Here is a 24,613-nt window from a genome sequence, read left to right as displayed (position 1 = left end):
CTGGGAGTTGAACCCAGAATCTCCTGCATGCGAAGCGTGTGCTCCAGCGCTTTGTACCTTCTTCCCCACTGCTAATTTACTAATTCTTGCTGCAATTTTAGGAAAGGAGAAGTGGACCTTGAGAGAAGTTCTCCATGCCTTCAGTGGTGGGAATTTTAGAGCTCGGAATTTTATTTGACTTTATTAAAAGACTATTTTTTGTGAAGGATCCTCCCAAGTGGTGCTTAAGAGGCTCAGGTGTTCCCTGCATCATTCTTGGCTGACCAGATTTGGGGTTCTTGTTGCAAGGGCCCAAGGTGTTAGTAGGGTCTTGTGGTGTCTGGGCTTACCTGGACCACCCAGGTTGTGTTTGGAAGCCTACAGGATTGCACTTGGCGATACTTGATGTACCATGTGGTGCCAGGGAATGAAGCCGGGTAAGGCACATGTTTGGCATGTGCCCTAAGATGTGTACTATTTCTGGGTCCCTTTTTAAGAATTTATTTTCCCTCTATGTTTTTGAACATTTTGTTTTGGGGGTTAATGTAACTGGCAGTCCTTAGGGTTTACTCCTGGCTCTGCCCTCGGTATCATTCCTGACGGGGCTTGGGGGACCATATGGGGTGTTGGAGATGAAATCTGAGTTGGCCGCATGCATGGTAAGTGCACTACCTGTTGTATTACCTCTCCAGCCCCTCACTTTGCCACTTTCATTGAGATATCATGGTTTCCAATGCTGTTACTTATACTTTTCGTGCATGCATAGTTTTAACACATTCCAGCCACCAGAGTGCCTGCTTCCCTCCACCAGTGTTCCAAGGACCCCTCTCACAGTCTGCCTGTGTTCCAACGACCCCTCCTACTGTCTGTCCACCCGAAAAGCTCAGTATCAGTTCTGATACCACTGGCCTTTTGTTGTTTTGGAATTTTAAACGCACTGTCAAATCTTCCTAAGCAAGTGCCTCTTCCACGCAAACCTGGAACTAGCTCCATCTGTCGAGCTAACAAGTAACTCATCTAGTCCTTTGTACATACATTGCACAAGTGCCTTCTTCCCTCTGAACCTCACATTCCGGGAGAGCTAAGATCCTTGACTTTTTAGCTCAAGATAGGACCTGTGGCCAGCTGGCACCAAGAGCACGCTCAAGAGAGCCAACTTCTGGGGGAGCTTATAGCACACATCTGCCTGATCTGGAATACGTACCCCTTGCCAGAGGCCCTCTTCCTAGCCTTGCAAAAGGTTGCAGCTTCCCACTGCTTGCCCTGGAAACATTCTGAGAGTCTGTTCAGGGGAAGCCAGGAGGTGGGTTGCCCATATTTGTCGTGATGGGAGCTGGAAATCAGACAGCACACGTGCTCTATGCTGTCAAGGCGCCAGTCCTAGGCAGGTCCCCAAGGTCCCTGTGAGGACCCTCTGAAGAGAAAGAGAGGGAAAGCTCATTTCAATGACAAGCAAACACAGGCAGCAGAGAGGCCGTCTAAAGGCAGGTCTGATGCTTCACAGTGAGGTGCAGGAAAGTGCCCATGGTCCCACACATTGAGGAAAGGGACTGAGCTTCACACACACACACAGACCTGGCTGTGGTATGTGGAGGTGAGGAGGAGACACTGGGAGGGAGACTGAACCTCATTTAGCACTTTGTTCCTGGCCTCTTCTGGAACTAGTGGTGTGACTCCCTCCCAGCCTTCATCATCTCTGGGGAGCCATCCATCATACTGAGCTCTGGGCCCTGATATGCCCTCCCGGGGCTTCTCCCACGGAGCTCCCTCCTGCGCAAAGCCCCCAGCCAGCCGTGCTGTCCCGACCCCTCCTTCCGTGGTGAGGGCTCCCTGGCTCCATTATGCTGGAGCTCTGTGTTCCCCTTGCTATAAAACTGCCTCAGTAATTTAGCTCTCTGGCCTTGATCTGCCAATTGGGGAGTATATCTCCTGCCCTCCCCCTGCCCTTATTTCATTTATTTATTTTCTGAAATCTGTTTGCCTTCCCTGAGTCTTCACAACTGGAACTAAAATCAGAGCTGTTAAACAGCTCATTCCAGTTGCTGGAATGCAACTATATCTTTGTTCAAAATGCTTATTCATATGGTATTGCAAGTGTTCTGTTCTGTGTGACAATCCGTTTACCAGCAGCAGTAGGCCATTGCAGAAATAAGTACTAAATGTAAATTAAGTAAGATCAACCATGGGTCCCATTGGAAATGACTGGTCCGAAGAGATAAATCCAAAGGGTAAAGTGGAAAAGAATTTTATTCTCATTAGGAAATGACGTTTTATATATTCTTTCCATCAATACATTTTTGTCTTCCTTTTTATCTTCTGTGTACTGGGAAGAAAGAATTATCTAGAGAATGGGGAGGGTGTAAAAGCAAATTAAGTCCATCCTGCACCATTTATCTAGTTCACAGTGTAGACCAGTGATGATTCTTAAATCTGAGCTTGTATCAGACTCCTCTGTAGTATATCTTAGGCACAAACGAGAATTTGTCTTCCTTTACATCTGCTTTCTCATTTTTTTCTGATTAAGACTGAGATATTTGCTTTTCACATTATATGATTATGAAATATTTCAGGATTGCAGCTTCATATTTCAATAAATATATATATATCACATCCCTCCCTCCACTCAATTGTAATACTACCCCACCCTTACCTCTCACCTCCTTGTATCTTCCCTTTTGGTAACCACTGTTTTTGGTCAGAATCTAAGGTTTGTTTTGTTTTGTTGCTCCAGTGCTTAGGACTATCCCAACTTAGTCCTCAGAGGTCACGCATGGCAGTTCTTAGGGAATTATTTAGTGATGGGAATGAAACTTGGGTCTTCTGCATACAAAGCACCAGCCCTATGAGCCATCTGTCTGTCCCTGTTATGTTGTTCTTTTGATTTGTCTATCTCCTATTCTACATGTGAATGAAATCATCCAGTATTTTTCTTTCTTTTTATTTTTCTGTTTTGTTTTGTTTTGTTTGGGGCCACACCCAGTGATGTCCAGGACTTACTCCCCTAACTGAGCTCAGGAATCACACTTAATTGTGTTTGGGAAACTATATGTGGTGCTGGGAATTGAACCTGTTTTGGCTGCATGCAAGGCGATCATTGTATTATCTCTCCGGTCCCTTTTTCTTTACTACTTCAAACAACACAATCCCATTAATATTCATCTTAAATGGCAAAATTTCATCTCTATTAATAGCTGGATAGTATTTGATTATGTATTTACCATTCTTTCTTTTTGGGGACAGCAAGCAATACTCAGGGAGCCTAGGATCTATACCTAGTGATTTTTTTGTTTACCTAGTCAGGTGGTTGAATGCTAGTAACCAAAGATAAGGTGTTGGTTGAGCTTTGCAGTGCCAGAGACCACCAGTGTCAGACTTGAATTGCTCAGGGTTTTCCAGGAACACAAGAGGTGATGCTCAGAAGGTCATGTGGTACTGTGCATCTAACGAAGTCACGTGCACCCTGACTACTGTAATATATCCTTTGCCTGAAACTGTATGTCTTTACTATTGGGAATAGTGTGGCAATGAACATAAGGGTACATATATTTTTTCAAATTACTTTTCATAAGAATCAGAAAGAGTGAGACCTCATTGTCAGTTCTTCTTTTTCAATATTGTTTTTGCCATTCTGAATTCTACAGAATGTCAAAATGTCTACAGAGAATTCAAAGTGATATTTATAGGGGTAGTGTTGAATCTTAAATCAATTTTGTGGGTATAGCTACCCTAATGACATTGTCTTCCAGTCTATGAATATGGGACATTTACTATTTATTTAGTCTATCTTTACAATCTCTAAATAACACCTTGTAGTGTTCAGAGAACAAATTTTGAACTTTTAGTATTAAATTTAAATATTTTAATTGTAGTGTTGTTGTAAGTGAAATTTTCTAATTTCATTTTAAGCTGTTCTATATAAATATATCCATGCCATTGATTTTCATATATTGTTATTGCATCCTGCAACTTTTCTGGATTCATTTGTTAGCTCTAATAGTATATGGGCTTGTATATTCTCTAGTATTTCCTAGACGTAGGATCATGTCATCTGCCAGCAAAGGTAGTTTTTCGCCTTGTTTATTCCAATACGAATATATTTTATTACTTTCTATTGCCTAGAATTCTTGGCCAGAACCTTCAGTACAATATAGAATAATAGTCAAAGTAGATATCCTTTTCTTATTCCTATCTTAGGAAGGAAGTTTCAGTCTTCCACAGTTGGGAACAAAGGGTTAAGACAGAATGTGGAGAAAGGCACAATGGGCAGAAAACAGAAATCTGATATTCAGAAAACCAGCAACCATGTGGAAAATAGTGAGGCAAGGGTCTTGTGGCAGCACTATTTATGCTCTCTCTCATAGAGGATACAACTCTTGAGATAATCTCATTATAAAGATGTTTGTCTTGATATCCTAAGGCCCTCAGATGTGTAAATTTAGCTTAGATAGATTAAGATAGTTAAGCAGTAGACCAAAGAATGTTGTTGTTCTTCCTCTAATGATCCCTGGTTCAAAGCAATAAATATTGAATACAAAGGACATTTGGGTTGGGGCTCTCAGTCCAAGAGGCTGTTAGTTCCCTGACCCCATGCTTTTTTTCTTATTTCTGTCTTGTTTTCTTAATCCCCCATGGTGCCCCTGCTTCGACCCTGTTCCCTAGGACCAGTCCAAGGCATTTCACCACTAAGCATGATTCTAACTATAGATATTATCTAGAGTCCTTAATTTGGTTGGGGAATTTCTTTCTCCTAATTTTAAGGGTATTTTTTATTGTGAAAGGGTGTTGAAGTTTTTAAAATGTCAATTGAGATGGTCATGTTTTGTTTTGTTTTTGTTGTAGATATGATTCATTGCATAAATTGATTTTTAAATATAAAATAACTTCATATTCCGGGGTAAATGGTATGTTATTTTTTGCATCTTGATTGATTCCATTTGATGATATTTTGTTAGTGATTTTTGCACACATCTTCATAAGTTTTTATGGTTTGCTTGTTGCATCTTTTGTGTTTGATATTTGGGGAATTCTTACTTTATAGAAGGAGTTAGGTCTGAAACCTCACTCTTTTAATTTGTAATAGCTTGCAAACACTCTGTGCTTATTTTTCCAGTAAATAATGGAATTCAGAGTCAGACAGGATAGTTTGAATGGCAGAACATATACCTAGCGTGTCTGAAGCCTTGATTTCAAGCCTTTAAGAAACTTTAAGTCAGAGCACTTCTGTGAATGGACAGCAGCCCTATCTCCAGACCACTATTTAAAAATTATAATTCACTACTGAAGCTACCTCATACTGGTATTTTTTGTAAATAAATTTATATTGATAATTCAATCTCTTAAATATTCTCACTTGTTCTAAATCTACTCAAGCAGTATCTTTGTTTCTTTGTTTCTTTCTTTCTCTCTTTCTTTCTTTCCTTCCTCCTTCCTTCCTTCTTCCTTCCTTTCTTTCTTTCTTTCTTTCTTTCTTTCTTTCTTTCTTTCTTTCTTTCTTTCTTTCTTTCTTTCTTTCTTTCTTTCTTTCTTTCTTTCTTTCTTTCCTTCTTCCTTTCTTTCTTCCTTCCTCCCTTCTTTCCTTCCTTCTTTCTTTCTTTCTTTCTTTCTTTCTTTCTTTCTTTCTTTCTTTCTTTCTTTCTTTCTTTCTTTCTTTCTTTCTTTCTTTCTTTCTCTCTCTTCCTTTCTTTCTCTCTTGTTTTGAGGCCACATCCAGTTTTTCTCAGGGCTTTACCTGACTCTGTGCTAAGGGATCATTTGTGGTGGGCACTGAGGACCATATGGGCCATATGGGGTGTCCAGGATTGAATACAGGTTGGCCATGTGCAGAGCAAGTGCCCTATTTCTCCAGACCTTCAAGGTACCTATTCTTATATTAAAAGTTGGTGATTTGCATAGATTTGTTCATTTCATTAAGCCATCTAATTTATTAGCATGTAATTGCTCATAATACTGTGTCTAATCCTTTATGTTTCTTTAAGCCCACTAAAATGGGGAGCTCACATTAAAAACTGCTGCTTTAAAGGCTGTTCTGAGTCTAACTTTGGGGAGGTTTGAATTCAGTATGGCTGGATCTTAGGTGGAACTTAGAAGTCCCATCCTGTGAGCAAAGAACACATATTAACATCTAACAGCAACTAGCATGTATTCCTGTTCCTGGGTGGTGAAGGGAAAGGAGGCATAGATAACCCCAGAGCTCTTGGTTCAAGATGAGTCTCTAGCTCACCTTACTGTAGAGCTGGGTGTTCTCAAAGGAAACCTGGGTCAGTCTTCTGGGGCAGGGGTTGCTCAGTCAAGCCCAGATTACTAGACCTACCCCCAGAGCTTCAGATCAGTAGAATTGAGAAGCTGATGCTGATAATATACATTTCCAACAAGTTTTCAGGTAATGCCTCTTTGGGAAGTAAATAAAGGAAGAATCTGTGTTCCTCTGACCAAGGTAGTGAGGACTTGGGCATTGAGAGGCACATTTCACGGACTGGTTTGAACAGGGACTGTGGGTATATTTGGCACAAGACTAAATATTCTAAGTAACTTGATTTTTCATATTAAGGATTTCTAATAAAAGTACCAAATTAAATATGTATTCATTAATCCTAAATATATCTGAGACTAATTGTTTCACAATGTTATTAAGGCTCAGCTATTTCAAAATGGTCTTAGGGAAGAGAACCAATAGTTAGTGAGTCTGTTAAGCTCTACATTAGGACATTTTATCTATTACCTCATTGCTTCTTGCAACATCCCGACCTGAAGTACATCAACAGAAGAGGTATTCCAATCTTTTCAGATGAGGGAACTGAGTCTCAGGGAGCTTAGTTGAGCTACCTTTGCTCACACAGTTGATAAGAACTGAACCGAGGGTTTCAACTCAGGTCTGAGGGTCGGGGAAGATTGCTCAAAGGCTTTGCATACAGCTGACTTAGGTTTCATCCCTGGAATCTCCCAGAGCAGCCCAAAAATGCTACAAATTGCACAATCCTCCCCTCCACCCTGCCTAAAAAGCAAACTCATACCTGGCTCCAGAACCCTTTAAACTGTATTCTTTTCCTAACACACAAAGAATACATCTTTATTGAAATAGCAGGAGAAAGCATGAGAAATAAAACGATTGTCATGGAGACTAGGTAATGAGGAATGAAAGAATGGGTCAGGGATAAATTCTGAAAATCACTCCAGAAATTTTTCCTTTATCGTCGTTGCTGCACAAATTGAAGAAGGGGTGGGCTATTAAATTGGCTGCGGCTTAGAGAAAGGGAAAAAAGGGAGGTGCTGTTAAGAGCAGAGAGGAAGGGCTGGTGGCTCATAAGGATAAAGAGCTGGAAAGGATCCTAGAGCTTATCCTAATGCTTCATCTAGCAGCTGAGAAAACCGGAGTCCAGAGCAGAGAGGGAACTTGCTGAAAGGATATTGTGGCTTGCTGCATCAGTAAGCCGAATCAGAGTCGGAAGCGCTGAGCAGAGCAACTCTGAATGCCATGTTGCATCCAGAGCTTCCTGGGGGGATGGGCTAAGGTCCTTGCTGTGGCTGCATCAAGTTCAAACTCCTCCTTTGCACATAGGATCCTGAGAATTTTCCCCAATAAACCTCCTGCCCGAGAACTCTTTCCCACACTGTTTTCCTGGGCAGAAAGCCTGTGATCCTTCCCCAAGGTCACAAGTTTGTGGAGTTGCCAGAGAGATAATATAGGGCGAGAGAGACAATACAGGAGTTATGGTAGTGGCCTTGCACATGGCCAACTCCAGTTCAATGCTCTGCACTTCATATGGTTCCCTAAGCACCATCTGGAGTTGACTCCCAAGCACAGAACCAAGAGTAAGCCCTGAGTACCTTCAGGCTTGACCTCTAAAGAACAAAATTTCCACAGTTTGGTAAAAACAAGACAAAATTCTGTCTTCAGACTATTTATGTTTGTTTGCTTGTTTATTTGAGGGCTACACCCAGAGGTTCTCAGGGCTTACTTCTGGTTCTATGTTCAGGGATCACTCCTGATACAGCTCATAAAACCATATAGGGTGCCAGAGGATTGAACCCTAGTCAATCTCATGCAAGTGCCTCACCTGCTGTACTATGGCTCCAGTCTCTGTATTTTGATTATTTTTAAATTGAGTCACTGTGAGATGGAGTTACAAAGCTGTATTTTGATTCTTAATCTATTCATCCCACCAAATTGACCTCTCACATGAATTCCTCTTTGAACATCTCTGTGTTCCAGATCTATGCAAAAATTTAAGACTCGGGACCTTAGAGTCTAGGCCAAAAGATGCAGGCAAAAGATTTCCTCCCCACAACCCTCCTGTCACAGAGTGCTCTGCATGGTAATGAGGATATAGGTTCGTAAAGAATGTGAACTGTCTGTTATAGGTGAAGTTAGCAGCAGAAAATCTGAGGTGCTTATCTGGTTCCTCCAGGGTTCCTGCACTTGACTCAGGCAGTGGCTAGGGGAACTCAGTCTGGATCAGGCACAAATAAGAATGACAGTGATGTCCATGGCTTGGGACCTGAGGATGTCTTGCACAAGGATGAGTGTGGGATTGAGACCTGAAACTCTGCTAAGTGGGAGACATACTTTCAATTCTCAGAGTCTGAGAATCCCTCTCTTTTGCTGGTGCACTTTCTGGCTCTCATGTTGCAGCTAGGACCAGGGGTTTCCACCTGGCACCTATGTTGAGCACCTGACACTTACATTGTGCCTACTGACAGGATCTGCTCACTGGACACTTCATCACAAAGTTCTGTGACTGTAGCCCTATTCGTGCAATTAAACTTCCTATTATGGCATCTTCCAGTTACTTTAATGGAATCCTGTGCATTTATATGCCACTTTGGTTTATGAGTGTCCAATGGCAGCAAGGCCCAGAGGAGGCCAAAACCTAGACTTCCACAGCTTTCTTTGTCCCTCTGGATGGTCCTTCTGTCTTGGGAAGCTGGAAAGGAGTTTAGAGGAGACCTCTGACCCAAGCTGCCAAATAGAAGGCCAAAAGCTTGGAAGGGGACACACCTTCTGTTTAAACACCAGGTCCAGCAAGTATTCAGCAAGCAATTCTCAGTGAAGCATTCGCAATTCCCCAAAGCAAGTCATTCAGATGGACTGTGCATCTTACTGGTCAAGGTGCATTTTTAGAATTCCAAGTGTGAACCAAGTGATAGTGAAGGCTCTACAAGGTTTTATACATATCATATTATGTTAAGAATGGTTTCAGAATGGCAGTGGGTTGCTCTCAAGAAGATTATGAATACTTTGTCCAGATGAGTTTCAGTCTCCTGGATATAATACTGAGACAAAGGTGCATGATCCCAACCCAGATTTGATTTCTGGCACCATGTAGTCTCCAGAACATTGCTGGGTTTAGCCCTAGAGGTTCTCCAGCACTGCTGCAGTGGCCCAGGTGATCCACAACACCATGGACCCTGAGTAAACATGCATTCTCTGATCCAGGCATTAAACCCTGGCACTGTGAGATAGGGGGATTGAGTTTGAAGGGGCAAGTTTTGCAGGGCTCCTGACCCCCTAAGCTTGAGAAGCCCACCCCCAACATCACCAAAATATATCTTATTTTCCCTCCTTTAAAAACAATTTTAAACAACACATTCTTTAAAAACAATTTTTCTTTTATTTTCTGTGATTTAGAATTCTGTTAATGACGGATTCCCATGTACATAAATTCAACAGCACACCCATCAACAGTGTACCCACCTCCCCTCTCCAAGGACCCCAACATAACTCCCTTTTAACAACTGCCCACAAATTAATCTCGTGGATCAGTTCTTCCCATTGTGTTGTCTTTGGCCCTTTGTTGCTACTTTTCTGTGCATCTTTAAGTCCCACATATGAGGGAGGTAATTCTATATCTATCCCATTCCTTCTGACTTACTTGACTCAGTATGATATACACTATCTCCATCTACATTGTGACAATGTGCATGATTTTGTTCATTTTTAGAGCTGCATAGTATTACATTGTGTAGATATACCACACCTATTTTATCCATTCATCTGTAGAGAACATTTTGGTCATTTAAATATTTGGGCTATTGTACTAAGCACCGAAATGAATGTAAGTGTGTATATACCTTTCCAAATAAATATTTTTGTGTTTTGAAAATAGAAGTCAAGAATTGGTATTACCTAGTTGAATGGGAGTTATATTGATATATTTTGAAAGATCTCTATATTGCTATCCATAGAGATTGAACCAGGCAACCTCCCCACCAAAAATGGATGATGGTTCCTTTCTCACCATAAACTTGCCAATACTGGACATTTCCAGATTTATAGACTGATTGATAGATACCATACTTATTGGCATGAGATGATATCTCAGTTTTAATTTGCATTCCCCTTATCATGATTAGTAGTGAGCACTTTTTACTCTGTGTATTGGCAATCTGTATGCTTTCTTTAGGGAAATTTCTGTCATCACCTTGCCCTATTTTTGGATAAGTTGTTGAATTTTTTGTTGTGGAGATTTGTGAGTGCTTGAGTGCTTTATAGATCTTGGGCATTAGCCCTTTGTCTGATGTATTATGTGCAAATATTTTCTCATTCAGTAGTGCATACTTTTATTATAACTTAAGTTTCTTTACTCTGCAGAAGCTTTTAAATTTGATGTAGTCCCATTTGTTTATTATTGTTTTGATTGTCTTTACCTCTGTGATCATCTTATTGAAGAACCTCTGTGGCCAATTTCCTGGAGGATTCTGTTGAATTTTTCTTCAATGTATTTCATTAATTCTGGTCTTATCTTGAGGCCCTTTGTTTATTTTGAGCTTATTTTTGTTAATTATGTGAAGTATAGTCCTAATTTCATTTTTTACATGTGGCCATACAGTTTTCTCAGCACCATTTTTAAAGGAGATTTTCTTTGCCTAACTCAATGTACTTTGCTCCTTTGTTATAGATTATCTGTCCATAAATCTAGAGTTTTAACTGAGGACTTTCAATTCTACTCCTTTGGTCTATTCCATACCATGCAGTTTTTTAAAAAATATTGTAACTTGGTAGTATAGTTCTAAGTTGCACATGTAACACATCCCTTTTTTCACACTTAAGGTTGTTTTAGCTCTTCACAATGTTTTATAGTTTCATAAAAATTTTAATAGATTTTATCCAAGTAGTTTAACAATGACATTAAAATTTTAATAGGTATTATACTGAACTTCTATAATACTTTGAGTAGTACATTTGGTATTATTTATTCTTCCAATCCATGAACAAAGAATGTCTTTCCATTTTCTGGTGTCTTCTCTTTCTCTTAGCAGTGATTTTTAGTTTTTAACTGCTTAAAATATATCCTGCTTAATACATTTCTTTCATTTGGGACATTCTAATTTATTTACATTCTGCCAAGAAATATATATGTGTATCTGTGTATAATTAAATCTTTGTATAATAGACAGACATTTTGCATCACTGTGTTTAAAAATAAAGCCTCACATATATTATGGGCATATCTTTGTTACCCGATTCTCCACTTTCAAGGAATAGCACCATATTTTGAAGCTTATCATTCCAAGTGCAGTATCTCTTTCTTTAATAACACCTAGCTTCCATTTCTTTACTCCCTCTTCTCAGTCTTACCTCTCCCATATTTGAACTGTAACACTTTTTTTCTGTGGATTCACTCTTTGGAAAGAGCACACTTCCTCCAGGTGCCTCCTCGATCCCTCGAGCCAGCACTGATGTCTGTTCTGTCATGAAGGGGAACTGTATTTGGCATTTGTTAGGGAGGGAGGTTCTACCAAACATTGCTCAGGTCTTGGGGTTCCCACTGGCAATTCTCATGGTCAGTGGTTCAATGTAAGGGTCTGAGAATACAGTGCTGCTCAGGAACTGTAGTGTTAGAGATAACAGGCCACTACCACTGGCGATGCTGGAGGTCTCTCAGGTGAGTATTTCCTAGAATCAAACCCAGGTCAGGTGCATGCCAGGCCTGCACCCTATCACTGTAGTGTTTTCTGCCCTTGTAGTTGGATTTCTTTTTGTTTTGGGGCCACACATGGTTATGCTCAGGGCTTATTCCCAGCTCTGAATTCAGAGTTCACTCCTGGTGGGCTCAGGGGACTATAGGGGGATTGAACCCAAGATGGCCACATGCAAGGCAAACATCCTACCTGCTGTACTATCACTTCGGTAACTGTTGTTGACTTTTAAGGTAATACCATCTAGGGGGAGACTGGGGAGCTTCAGAGGACTGCAGTGCATGCTTCACATGCAGGAGATTCATATTTAATTCTTGGTACCTCATAACCCCCTGGATATCTCTGGAAGCAACACCTCAAATATAAAAAAACATCGAGATTCAAATTCAAACTCCACAACTTCCTAGCCCTATGACCTTGAGCTATCAACTCATTTTTCTGGATCTAGATCTTTAAGAAAGGGGTTGGGGTGGAGGTGTCACATCCAGGTTGCTATGAAAATCACAGTATAATATTGGAACTTACTATACACATAAATATGAAAGTTTCCTACAATGTATTTGAATCCACAGTCAACATTTATTTCAAATTCGTATCTATTGATTTGGGTGCTTATGCTATTTGATTTATCTATTTGGTATATATACTATGCCCCGATTTGGAATAATTGTTCCATGTACATAAATAATTCTTGTATTCCCGGAAAAGCTCTATGCTCCTGAAGAGCAGAAAGTGATCAACACGAATGACAACGCAATTTATCACCCAAACTAAGATATTTTTGAGAGGGAGGGAAGCTATTAATAATTTGTACTGGGTCCCAACATCAACCATGACTATCCCAGGGGAACGGGGCATATGGTCTCCCTTGTTATATATCTCTTCAGAATCTCCCCCAGCCTTTAGTTAAGGGCTAGGTAAGGAGTGGGTGCATGCTAAATCACTGCTGTGGAGTAGATTTGAAAGGCTGGAAAACCTTTGATGTTAGCAAACATGGCTAGTCCTGTATAGCTCATCCTGCCTCCCTCTGTCTCTTGCACGCCCTTCTCCTTATTCAGCACTAATGTCACCCCCAAATGGCACATTCATCATCCCAAATTAGCCATTATTAAAGCCATCCATTTGCAGTGCTGCAGCTAAAATGAATTGTGTTATTATTCCAGTTACGGCAATGAATGGCTGAACATCAAAAGCCATTTTGATTTTGCAGCAAGAAGGCAATCAATTATTGTGTCCTGCTGGCTTGTCCAAAGCATCTTCCAGTTTGCTGTTGGTAAGCAGAAGCTTCCTACCCTCCTCCATTATAAACACACTTCCTAAGCCTTCCTTACTTGATAACCCAGCAACGATAGGACACAGTGCTTTTATCAGTCTGGATCAACTTCCCCACCCCCGCCTAAAAATCTTGGTCTTTTTAGCTTTGAGGCTAAACTTTAAGATACGTTCTGACTTCTCTTGCTTCTTCTAACCTCTTCTATACACCCCTAGGCCTGGGCAGTAAGCCAGCCTGGGTTGAAGTCCTGGTTCAGAATTCTTCGCTGTCTCGCTTACCTATTGTACAGGTTGGCCTGACTACTTCATTTGCGGGACCCTTGAGAAATTGCAAAATTTTCTGTAATCTCAGTCCATCCCCTCTCAGAAAAAAAAGCATCATAATAGAACCTTTGTAGCTTCATCTCAGAGAAGCTCGCTGAGTTCCCAGTGCTACTTGGAGCGGGTGATGGAAACCTTGTCATGTCAGCAGCATTTCTGTGGTGGAAATAATGATAAGGGTGATGAGAATCATGGAAATGACTTCCTGTAAACTGTGTATGTTGTGCTAGACATGCACAGAGCTTGTCCAGGATACTCCAAAGCCCACTCTGCACAACCGTTGTTGAGGAGGCCGAAATGAACCCAGGCTTTGCAATCCTTTAATGAGTATTTCAGTACTGCCCTGGGAAGGCAGTGTGAGCTCTTTTTCTCATCAGCTCTCACGGCAGCTCTACCGCTAGTAGTCAGAGCTCCTTAATGAGTTTCCCCATCCATCAAAGCAGCTCACTAGGCTTTAGGAGGAAGGCCTGGGAGTTAAGATTGAGCAAGAATGTGCGAGGTGGAGGAAAGACGCAAGCCCTTTCTTCCCAACAACAGGTAGAAGGGGAATGAGGCCATATTAATGAACTAGAATTAAGTCCTTTTAACTTCCTGGACTGGAGCCATAGCACAGCGGGTAGGGAGTTTGCCTTGCACGCGGCTGACCTGGGTTCAATTCCTCTGTCTCTCTTGAGAGCCCAGCAAGCTACCGAGAGTATCCTGCCTGCATGGCAGAGCCTGGCAAACTACCCACTGCGTATTCGATATGCCAAAAACAGTAAAAGAAGTCTCACAATAGAGACGTTACTGGTGCCCGCTCAAGCAAACTGATGAACAACAGGACTACAATGGTACTACAGTGCTACAGTGCTATAACTGCCTATTCCTCGACACATATACCCCACATACACCCCCATATTCTCCCACATAAATACCCCACATCTCCCACATAAATACCCACACCCAGACTTACACTTCTTGTTGTCTCCCATACAGTTCAGTCTTGCTGCATGCCATAACTCTACAATATACCCATGCACATTCACCCCCCACACACATCATCACACTCCACACCCCACTCCCAAAACATACACACATAAAAGAAACTTGACCAGTGAGATATCCTAAATCAGGACATAAAGAATTCTAGAGCTTCAATTCTGAGGTAGTTTTTAATTCTGCCCTTGCCATTAAAACAAACAGAAGGGTAAAAGCTATTCTCTCCATTTAAAAGTGAGAACACAAGTATGAGAGGTAGGCAACTTGTCAAAGTTGGGTGACAAATGAGAAACTGGACTGGAATCACAACCATTCCTCAGGATTCCAGACTTATTTTTCACTTATATAAGTCATCTCTGAGTTGAAAGTACTTGTTTATTTGTTCTGTTGAGACAGCAAGAGCTAAATAAAATGATGTTTCCAAGTATTCACCAAAGTCAGGCTCAAACTTGTTCTACTCTAGTTCAATCTTTCGTCTTCAATAGATAGTGACAGCCTTAAAAATACCAATTGGAATTGGAGTGACAGTACAGATGTTAGAGTCTTTGCATTACATGCAGCTGACCTGGGTTCAGTCCCCAGCATCACATATGGTCCTCCCATACCCTGCCAGAAGTGATCTTTGAGCAAAAAGACAGAAGTAAGCCCTCATCACTGCTAGGTATGCAGTCCCCTAAATACCAAGACCAGTACTAATAAATTGCTATTTTTCATAACCTAACAGTAATGCAAGGTGATTTCAGAACTTAGCAAATGAACATAAGCAAAAGTAAATACAACCTGCCTTGCCAACTACCCAGAGACAGCTGTACTAAGAATTCTGGTTGGTATCAAAAATGGGGAAAAGAAATGAACAGAAGTTTCCTCAAAAAAGAAATACAAATGGCCAAAAGGCACATGAAAAAATGCTCCACATCGCTAGTCATCAGGGAGATGCAAATCAAAACAACAATGAGATATCATCTCACACCACAGAGACTGGCACACATTCAAAAGAACAAAAGCAACCAATGCTGGCGTGGATGTGGGGAAAGTCCAGACTTAGAGGTACTGCACTCATTTGTGGAGTGTAGTGTAGTGTAGGTAGGGTACTACCAGACGTAGAGGTACTGCACTCATTTGTGGAGTGTAGGGTAGCATCACATGAGGCTGACACCCAAGGACAGTAGACACAATGGCCAGGGGGATTGCCCCATAGCTGGAAGCCTGCTTCGTGAGTGGAGGGGAAAAGGCAGATAGAATAGAGAAGGGATCACTAAGAAAATGATGGCTGGAGGAACCAGTTGGGATGGGAGATGCATGCTGAAAGTAGATAATGAACCAAACATGATGACCTCTCAGTGTCTGTGTTGCAAGCTATAATGCCCAAAAGTAGAGAGACAGTATGGGGAATATTGTCTGCCTTAGAGGCAGGGGGAGGGTGGAAAAGGGGGGGGGGTATACCCGGGATATTGGTGGTGGGGAATGTGCACTGGTGGAGGGATGGGTGTTTGATCATTGTGAGATTGTAACCCAAACATGAAAGCTTGTAACTATCTTACGGTGATTCAATAAAATTTTAAAAATAAAAAAAAAGAATTCTGGTTAGTTTTCTTTTTATATTTTCTTTGTGTGATTATGTGTATGTAAATGCACTGTCGCTGTTGCACTGTCCTCCCGTTGCTCATCGATTTGCTCAAGTGGGCATCAGTAATGTCTCCATTGTGAGACTTGTTACTGTTCTTGGCATATATAATACACCACGGGTAGCTTGCCAGGTTCTGCCGTGCGGGCAGGATATGCTGGGTAGCTTGCCGGGCTCTCCAAGAGGGACAGGGGAATTGAACCCAGGTCGGCCATGTGCAGGGCAAACTCCCTACCCGCTGTGCTCCAGTCCAGATATTCTAAATTTATTATTTTAACTATATTTATAGGCTCTTTCGTCCATGGTACACTGATATGAAGCTGGGCTAAAATATCATATTATACGTATACACACATATATGGGCTGAAGTGATAGCACAGCGGGTAGTGTGTTTGCCTTGCACACGGCCGACCCAGGTTCAATTCCTCCATCCGTCTCGGAGAGCCCAGCAAGCTACCGAGAGTATCCTGCCCGCAGAGCAGAGCCTGGCAAGCTACCTGTGGTGTATTCGATATGCCAAGAACAGTAACAACAATTGTCACAATGGAGATGTTACTGGTGCCCGCTCGAACAAATCGATGAGCAACGGGACGGCAGTGCTACAGTGCTACATGTGTGTGTTAATACTTTGCATATATATTTCATACCATTCCTTGAAGTATTAGATACCTAGTTCTGAAATCAAAACAACTTTTAATGGATAGTAAAGGTGACTTGCAAGTGACCAGGCAGAGGAACCTTCAGTAATATTTATTGTTCCTACTTACATGTGTGCTAACTGGGTATACATGGTATCTCTTCATCTGTTTGTCACCTAAATTAAGTTCTTTGTATTAGTAGTACAACTCCTGGTTAAATTTTTGAACTTAAATTTGGATTTTCCCCTAATTGCCACTTACTAAAAATTACACTATGATGCATTATTGAAATGAAGAATTATTATGTCTGTAGAAGATTGTCTGTCACGTGCCAGACAATGCAATTAAAGGCAGCAGACGTTGCCAAATCTCTTGGAATAGATCATAAAGTTTGCAAAACTAGGAAAGGTTGGTGTGACCGTTTCATACATTGCAGACACTGAACATCTATCTGTCAAAATCATCTGAGTGACTATCAGAAGAAACTGATTGATTTCAAGCTAATGTAATCACATTGGGAAAATAGATAAGAAAAGGAAAAAGTAAACTAGGAGTTTAATGAAACAGGACATGTAGACTAACTTCCAGAATTTTTCTACTGATTTTTACTCAATCACAAGTCAGTCATCTGTTTCCACAACAGATATGCATCCTGATAATAGCCAAAACTAATTCACAGGAATCTTTGACTCTGAAACATGAAAAAAGTATAAGCTCTTTTGGTGGCATTCTTACAGAAGATTGTGATATGTGACTGAATATATATAGCAATATTCCTGCACACAGAATGCAATGTTCGATACTTCTTTTCTCCAAATGTATTAACAAACAAGTGTATTATAATCTCTACCATCTCTGAATTAAAAACGATAGTAAAACCTGACTATATAAACAGTTTTGAATTATGATTTTCTCCCACTAATTCTTTATTGATTTGTCACACGTTTATAAAATGAGATATAATTTCCCTCCAGCTTTTTATCTCTCTTATCCACTCTTTAGTACCGTGAATACTTATTATATATTCTATAAGGTTAATATGAATTATTCTTAGAGAACAAAGTATTCCTTTCTTCCAGTATGACACTAACAATAATACCCTCTTAAATAAGTATAATTAGCCTTTTAACTTATTTTTATTATTAATTTTATTGTAGAAATATTAGTTTAAAATGTTATATATCTTTCAGGTGTTCAGTTTTATAAATCAATATATGTATATTCTACATAATGTTGACCACCAAACGCCTAGTTTCATCCTTCATTAGTTAACTGATTTTGCCTGATTTGTACATTTCTTTTTGTACATTTATACATTTCCTTACAAGTGCCTTTAACCGCTTATCTTTTCCTGGACAATTCTTTCCTTATGTTTGTTTTTGCTTTTTTTTCTTTATCTTCCACTTATGGGTGAAATTATAAAGTGTTTGTCTTGCTTTCTCAAACTTATTTCACATATTCCCCTCCAACTTCATTTGTGCTGTTAAAATAGCAGAATTTCATTATTTCTGTATATGAATAGTATTTCATGACTTATCTACACCACATCCTCTTTATTTAGTCATTTGTCAATGGACACTTGAATAATTTCAAGCCCTTGGCTAATGCAAATAATGCTGTGGTAATACGAAGATGTATATATTTCTTTGAATTAGTCTTTTGGTTGTTTTCTCTATTTGTTTTTATTTTGAGACCCCCGTCCTATTATTCTAAGGGGATTTCTCTTTGGACTTGAATGTCTCTCCCAGTGGGGTTCAGGGTACCATTTGGTGGTGTAAATTGCCTCAGGTAATGCATGTGCTCCAGCCCTTTGGGCTATCTCACCACCCAAGAACTAGTGTTTTAAACCTGCTGTCATATCATGATCATTTCCAATGTCACTAAATAGTTGAAAATATGAGCTTATAGTTTGCTATTTTTATTATGTGACACATGATGTCACAGTTATTGTAAGCACTCCCCATGTTATTGGACCATTAGTGTTAGAAATAACACTTGTCTTTTAACTAGGGATTACTTAGTGGAAAGAGCAAAAATTTGTAAGATTCTATTTTTTTTTTGCTTTTTGGGTCACACCCGGCGATGCACAGGGGTTACTTCTGGCTCCTCACTCAGGAATTTCTCCTGGCGATGCTCAGGGGACCATATGGGATGCTGCGATTCGAACCCGGGTCGGCCACGTGCAAGGCAAACACCCTATCCACTGTGCTATCGCTCCATCCCCAAATTTGTAAGATTCTTGATGCATACTAAAATAACATTTATTTTTCTTTCTTTCTTTCTTTCTTTCTTTCTTTCTTTCTTTCTTTCTTTCCTTTTCTCTTTCTCTCTTTCTTTCATTTTCTCTTTCTTTCTTTCTTTCTTTCTTTCTTTCTTTCTTTCTTTCTTTCTTTCTTTCTTTCTTTCTTTCTTTCTTTCTTTGTTTCTTTCTTTCTTTCTTTCCTTTTCTCTTTCTCTCTTTCTTTCATTTTCTCTTTCTTTCTTTCTTTCTTTCTTTCTTTCTTTCTTTCTTTCTTTCTTTCTTTCTTTCTTTCTTTCTTTCTTTCTTTCTTTCTTTCTCTCTCTCTCTCTCTTTCTTTCCTTCCTCCCTCCCTCCCTCCCTTCCTTCCTTCATCCCTCCTCCCTCCCTTTCTTCCTCATTTCCTCCCTCCCTCTATCCCTCCCTCATTTCCTCCGTCCCTCAGTCCCTCCCTCCCTCCCTCCCTCCTTTTCTTCCTTCCTTTTTTTTCAAATAAATATTTTATTTTTTTTCATCTGGACTTTATTGATCTAATAAAATTACATTAAGAATTGAAATGAATTATACATGATTGTGCTCATGTTTCCCCCATACAAAGTTCGAGAACCCATCCCTTCACCAGTGTCCATCCTCTACCACCAGTAAACTCAGCATCTCTCCCACCCTCCCCAGTCCCGTCTCCCCCCCCACCCCACACTGCCACTATGGCAGGGTATTCCCTTTTGTTCTCTCTCTCTGATTTGGTGTTGTGGTTTGCAATAAAGGTGTTAAGTGGCCATTGTGTTCAGTCTCTAGTCTACATTAGGCATGCATCATTCCCCTGCATGACTTCCGACCACATTTTACTTGGTGTTCCCTTCTCTGAGTTTCCCAGAATGAGAGACCAGCCTCCAAGCCATGGAGTCAACCTCCTGGTACTTATTTCTACTATTCTTGGGTGTTAGTCTCCTAGTCTACTATTCTATATTCCACAGATGAGTGCAATCTTTCTATGTCTGTCTCTCTCTTTCTGACTCATTTCACTTAGCATGATACTTTCCATGCTGATCCACTTATATGCAAACTTCATGACCTCATTTTTTCTAACAGCTGCATAGTATTCCATTGTATAGATGTACCAAAGTTTCTTCAACCAGTCATCTGTTCTAGGGCACTCAGGTTTTTTCCAGATTCTGGCTATTGTAAACAGTGCTGCGATGAACATATAAGTGCAGATGTCATTTCGACTATACTTTTTTGCTTCTCTGGGATATATTCCCAGCAGTGGTATTGCTGGGTCAAATGGGAGTTCAACCTCTAGTTTTTTGAGAATCGTCCATATTGTTTTCCAAAAAGGCTGAACTAGTCGGCATTCCCACCAGCAGTGTAGAAGGGTCCCTTTCTCCCCACATCCTCTCCAACAGTGGTTGCTTTTGTTCTTTTGGATGTGTGCCTCCAAGCTCGAAGACAATGGTGGGATATAGTGAAAAAACTCAATGAAATGAATGCCTCACCAAGAATACTTTACCCGGCTAAACTCTCAATTAAACTTGAAGGAACGATACACTATTTCACGGAGAAACAACAGCTCAGGAACTTCATAGACTCAAGACCAAATTTTCTTCCTTCCTTCCTTCCTTCCTTCCTTCCTTCCTTCCTTCCTTCCTTCCTTCCTTCCTTCCTTCCTTCCTTCCTTCCTTCCTTCCTTCCTTCCTTCCTTCCTTCCTTCCTTCCTTCCTTCCTTCCTTCCTTCCTTTCTTCCTCCATCCCTTCCTTCCTTCCTCCATCCCTTCCTCCTTCCCTCCCTCCCTCCCTCCTTCCCTCCCTCCCTCCTTTCCTTCCTTTCTCCCTCCCTCCCTCTCTCCCTCTCTCCCTCCCTCCCTCTCTCCCTCTCTCCCTCCCTCCCTTCCTCCCTCCCTCCTCCCTCCCTCCCTCCCTTCCTCCCTCCCTCCCTCCCTCTTTCTTTCTTTCTTTCTTTCTTTCTTTCTTTCTTTCTTTCTTTCTTTCTTTCTTTCTTTCTTTCTTTCTTTCTTTCTTTCTTTCTTTCTTTCTTTCTTTCTTTCTTTCTTTCATTCTTTCTCTTCTTTCTTTCTTCTTGGACCACACTTTGCAATATTACTCCAGTTTTATATCATGGATCATTCTTGGCGGTGTTAAGGGAAATATACGGGATACCAGGTTTAATTCCTTTGTACTGCATGCAAAACAAGTGCCTTACCTGCTATAATATCTCTCCAGCCCCTAAAATATAATTTCTTACAGAGTTTGTGTCCATTGACAATTACATGAAAGTGTATACAAATCTATCTCTCTCTATATTTTAATATAAAAATAGTCCTTTACTAACTTGATTAGACCAAAGGATAGCATTTAATTTACTTTTGGGTGGGGGGCACAGCCAATAGTGCTGGGGACTTCTCTCAGCTCAGCACTTGCATTGTGCCAGGGATCTTATTCAGGAAACGAACAAGGACCTTCTACTCATGCAAAACACATACTAAACCCTTTGAGTTATCTTCCCAGACCAATCATCTAATTTTTATTCACTTCCCAAGTTAAATGTTTAGAAATTCAGTGTTGTCTGTTTACATTAGTTTTGTGTTCAATTTGCCAGCCTGTGGCCTTTGATCCTGTGCCCACTGGGGTCTCAAAGCCTGTCATATTTATTTCCCAATAATGTGGTAGATGCTCTACTCCATATTCTGTGGCCCACCTGATCACACCAACAGCTGCAGTTTCTGGCATCTTAACAATCTTCTACCTCAAATGGCCTGTCTCCTTTCACTGCCTGAGGTTTTCTTGGAAGCTTTCTCTGACTCAATCAGCTGCAACTGGAAAGGCAGGATAGTTAACACCTCTAGTGGACTTTCAAACAAATGGGGATGGACAGCCATATCAAAATGACATGCACTCCCTGTCCTTCAGTGAGCTGATTCTGAAACCATCCACACAGTTTCTCAGAGTACCCAGCAGGAATGAATTTCAGTTACTCACAGTGCCATGCACTAATACCATGCTAGAGCATGTCTTTCTTCTTTGAGTCTTCATTTTTTGAGAATAGAGTCACTTTCCCCATTTCCTTCTTGTGCTTCCTGAGATTAAGCACCGGGCCCCAATCCCTTTTACAGGGCCTGGTTTTGAGAACAGAATGTGAAAAAATGAAACAATAATATTCTGCCCCCACACCTTTTTATTAACAGTAATTTAAGTCCCTCAGATTGAACTCCTCAGGATGAATGCCATATTTGAAAACAAACACAGCAGGAAGAGCACTATCCCCTTAGTCAACTTTGCAGGGCACAGTAATACAAAAGGCTCTGTCACCTGGGAATTGCCAGTCAGTTGCTTCCAAAAACCTAGTGAGAGATGGCTGGACTCTTTGGCGGAGAGAAAAAAAACAGCTCTTTGAGCTGCAAGGCTAAATGCCAGAGTCTGAAGCGAATGAATTTAATAATGTAAAGTCAACTTCAGCAGGTTCTTATGCTTTTTGAGTCTGTGTATACATATATATATAATGCTCATATTTGTATCACTCTATCCTTTATATATATTGACATTCTGATTATATATGATGCCAGGATGCCAATTTATTAATTTACAATGAGCATTGCAATTATTAAATAGGCTGAAGTGCTTGAGTAGGCAGATCAGTGCATTTTTTTCCTCTGTAGGCAAGTTGTGTGTGGAGCCAAATAAGTTATCAAAAGATTGCTTGGTGAGCATAAAATCATAAGTGGGGGGTTAGCTGATTTCAGGAATGGTCTCTCAGATTAGACAACGTGAAGCACTTTCATCAACTTCAGGGCAAGCCTTGCCAAGGAACCTATAATATTGGGTTCACTTGGCCAAGATCATTCTCTTAGATGGAGTTGGCTGGTAATGGTCATTTATTTGCTTCTAGCTGGCCAACTACTTTCTATTCATTTCAAACAGTATATAATAAAATTAATATGGTTTCCACTTACAAAATTATGATTGCATTTCAGTTCTGCTGCCTTGCATCAACTTGAAGGGAATTTTGAGAGTTCCCCAAATTTCCAGTCACAGGTTCACAAATAATTTCCCAGTTGATTTCCAGATATCTGAGCATAACTCATCATATAATTTTTTCCTAGGTTAACTTTTATGATAGCAACTTTAGTTACATTTTTAGAAGGTATAAAGCGTAGATAAGAGGGTATTTGGAGGACACATTTCGGTTGGGAGATGCGTGTCGAATGTAGACTATAGATCAAACACAATGGCCACTCAATGCCTCTATTGCAAACTACAATACCCAAAAGGAAAGAGAACAAAAGCGAATGGTCTGCCACAGAGGCGGGGTGGGGAAAGGGGACAGTGTGGGGATGGTGGGAGGGATACTGGGATCATTGGGGGTGGAAAATGGGCACTGGTGGAGGGATGGGTACTCAATCAATGTATGACTGAAACGCAAGCACCTAAGTTTGTATGTAACTGCACATCACAGTGATTCACTAATAAAAAAAGAAAAAAAGTGAAACATCATATGCTTTTTCTATACTTTTGAAATGAGAACTACTTCCAGTGTAACAGATTTCTGCTTGTTTTCCTAACTTCATCTCCTATAATCACCCTGTACTCAGGTCACAACCTTAAACTTGTCTTCTATTTCCCATAGTCCACATATGCTAGAGTATACTCCTGGCCCTCATTTTCTAAAAAACTCATGCATTCTTTAAGTTCTAGTTCACAATCATTTATTGTATGACTACTTTATTGAACCACCTTCCATCTTTGTTTGAGCATAAAAAATTATCACTTTCTCCTTAGTGTTACCACACCATTGAATTCAAAGTTCTATCATGGCATGTACCCACTGTCCTCCAATAACTCATATGTTCAATTTCCCCACTAGATCTCTGAGAATAGCTATAATCTCATTTATTTCTATATTTCCAGAGCTCAGCATAATGTCTGCCCCCCAGTAAATGCTTCAATAGATATGCTATCAAAAGTCCATTAACGAAGTATCCAGTGGTAGTTATACTTTGAAAACTGTATTCTTACAAGATATATGACAGAAGAGCATCATGGATCATCTAGCAAAGTTGACAGAATAATGAACTAATACCATATGCATTCATTTACTCACTAACAGATATTTGGGCCTAGCAGTGAGCAAGAGACACAGACCTCGATTTAATTAACTTGCATTCACTGGGAGAGACAGATAATAAGCACATAATTAATTCAAATAGTTTTCCATTTGTATCAATTGCTTTGAAGAAAATAAAACATGGTGGCAGGCAAGTAAGTGGTCTGAAGAAAAAGCTTGGGATTTTTTGTTTTGTTTTGTTTGAATTGACTACTTCTGAAAACCTGTTGTTTTGTTTTGGTTTGGGGGAAGACCACACCTGGTGATGCTCAGACATTACTCTGTACTACACTCTGGGATTACTACTGGTGGTGTTCTGGTAATATGAGGATCTGGTAATATGGTTGGCCATGTGCAAGATAAGTTGTACTTAGAGTATCCATTGTACTATTTCCCTGCTCCCTATAAGTCTTTATTTGTTTGTGTTTGTTTTGTCTTTTTGTTTTATTGGGCCACACCCAGTAATGCTCAAGACTCAATCTTGCACAGCCGGGGGATTGTGTTCAGTACTGGGATGGAACCATGTTGGGTGCAGGCAAGGCAGATACCCT

The sequence above is a fragment of the Sorex araneus genome, chromosome X (genome assembly GCF_027595985.1).
Source record: "Sorex araneus isolate mSorAra2 chromosome X, mSorAra2.pri, whole genome shotgun sequence".
In the NCBI taxonomy this organism is placed as follows: domain Eukaryota; kingdom Metazoa; phylum Chordata; class Mammalia; order Eulipotyphla; family Soricidae; genus Sorex; species Sorex araneus.
This window is presented reverse-complemented; position numbering follows the sequence as displayed.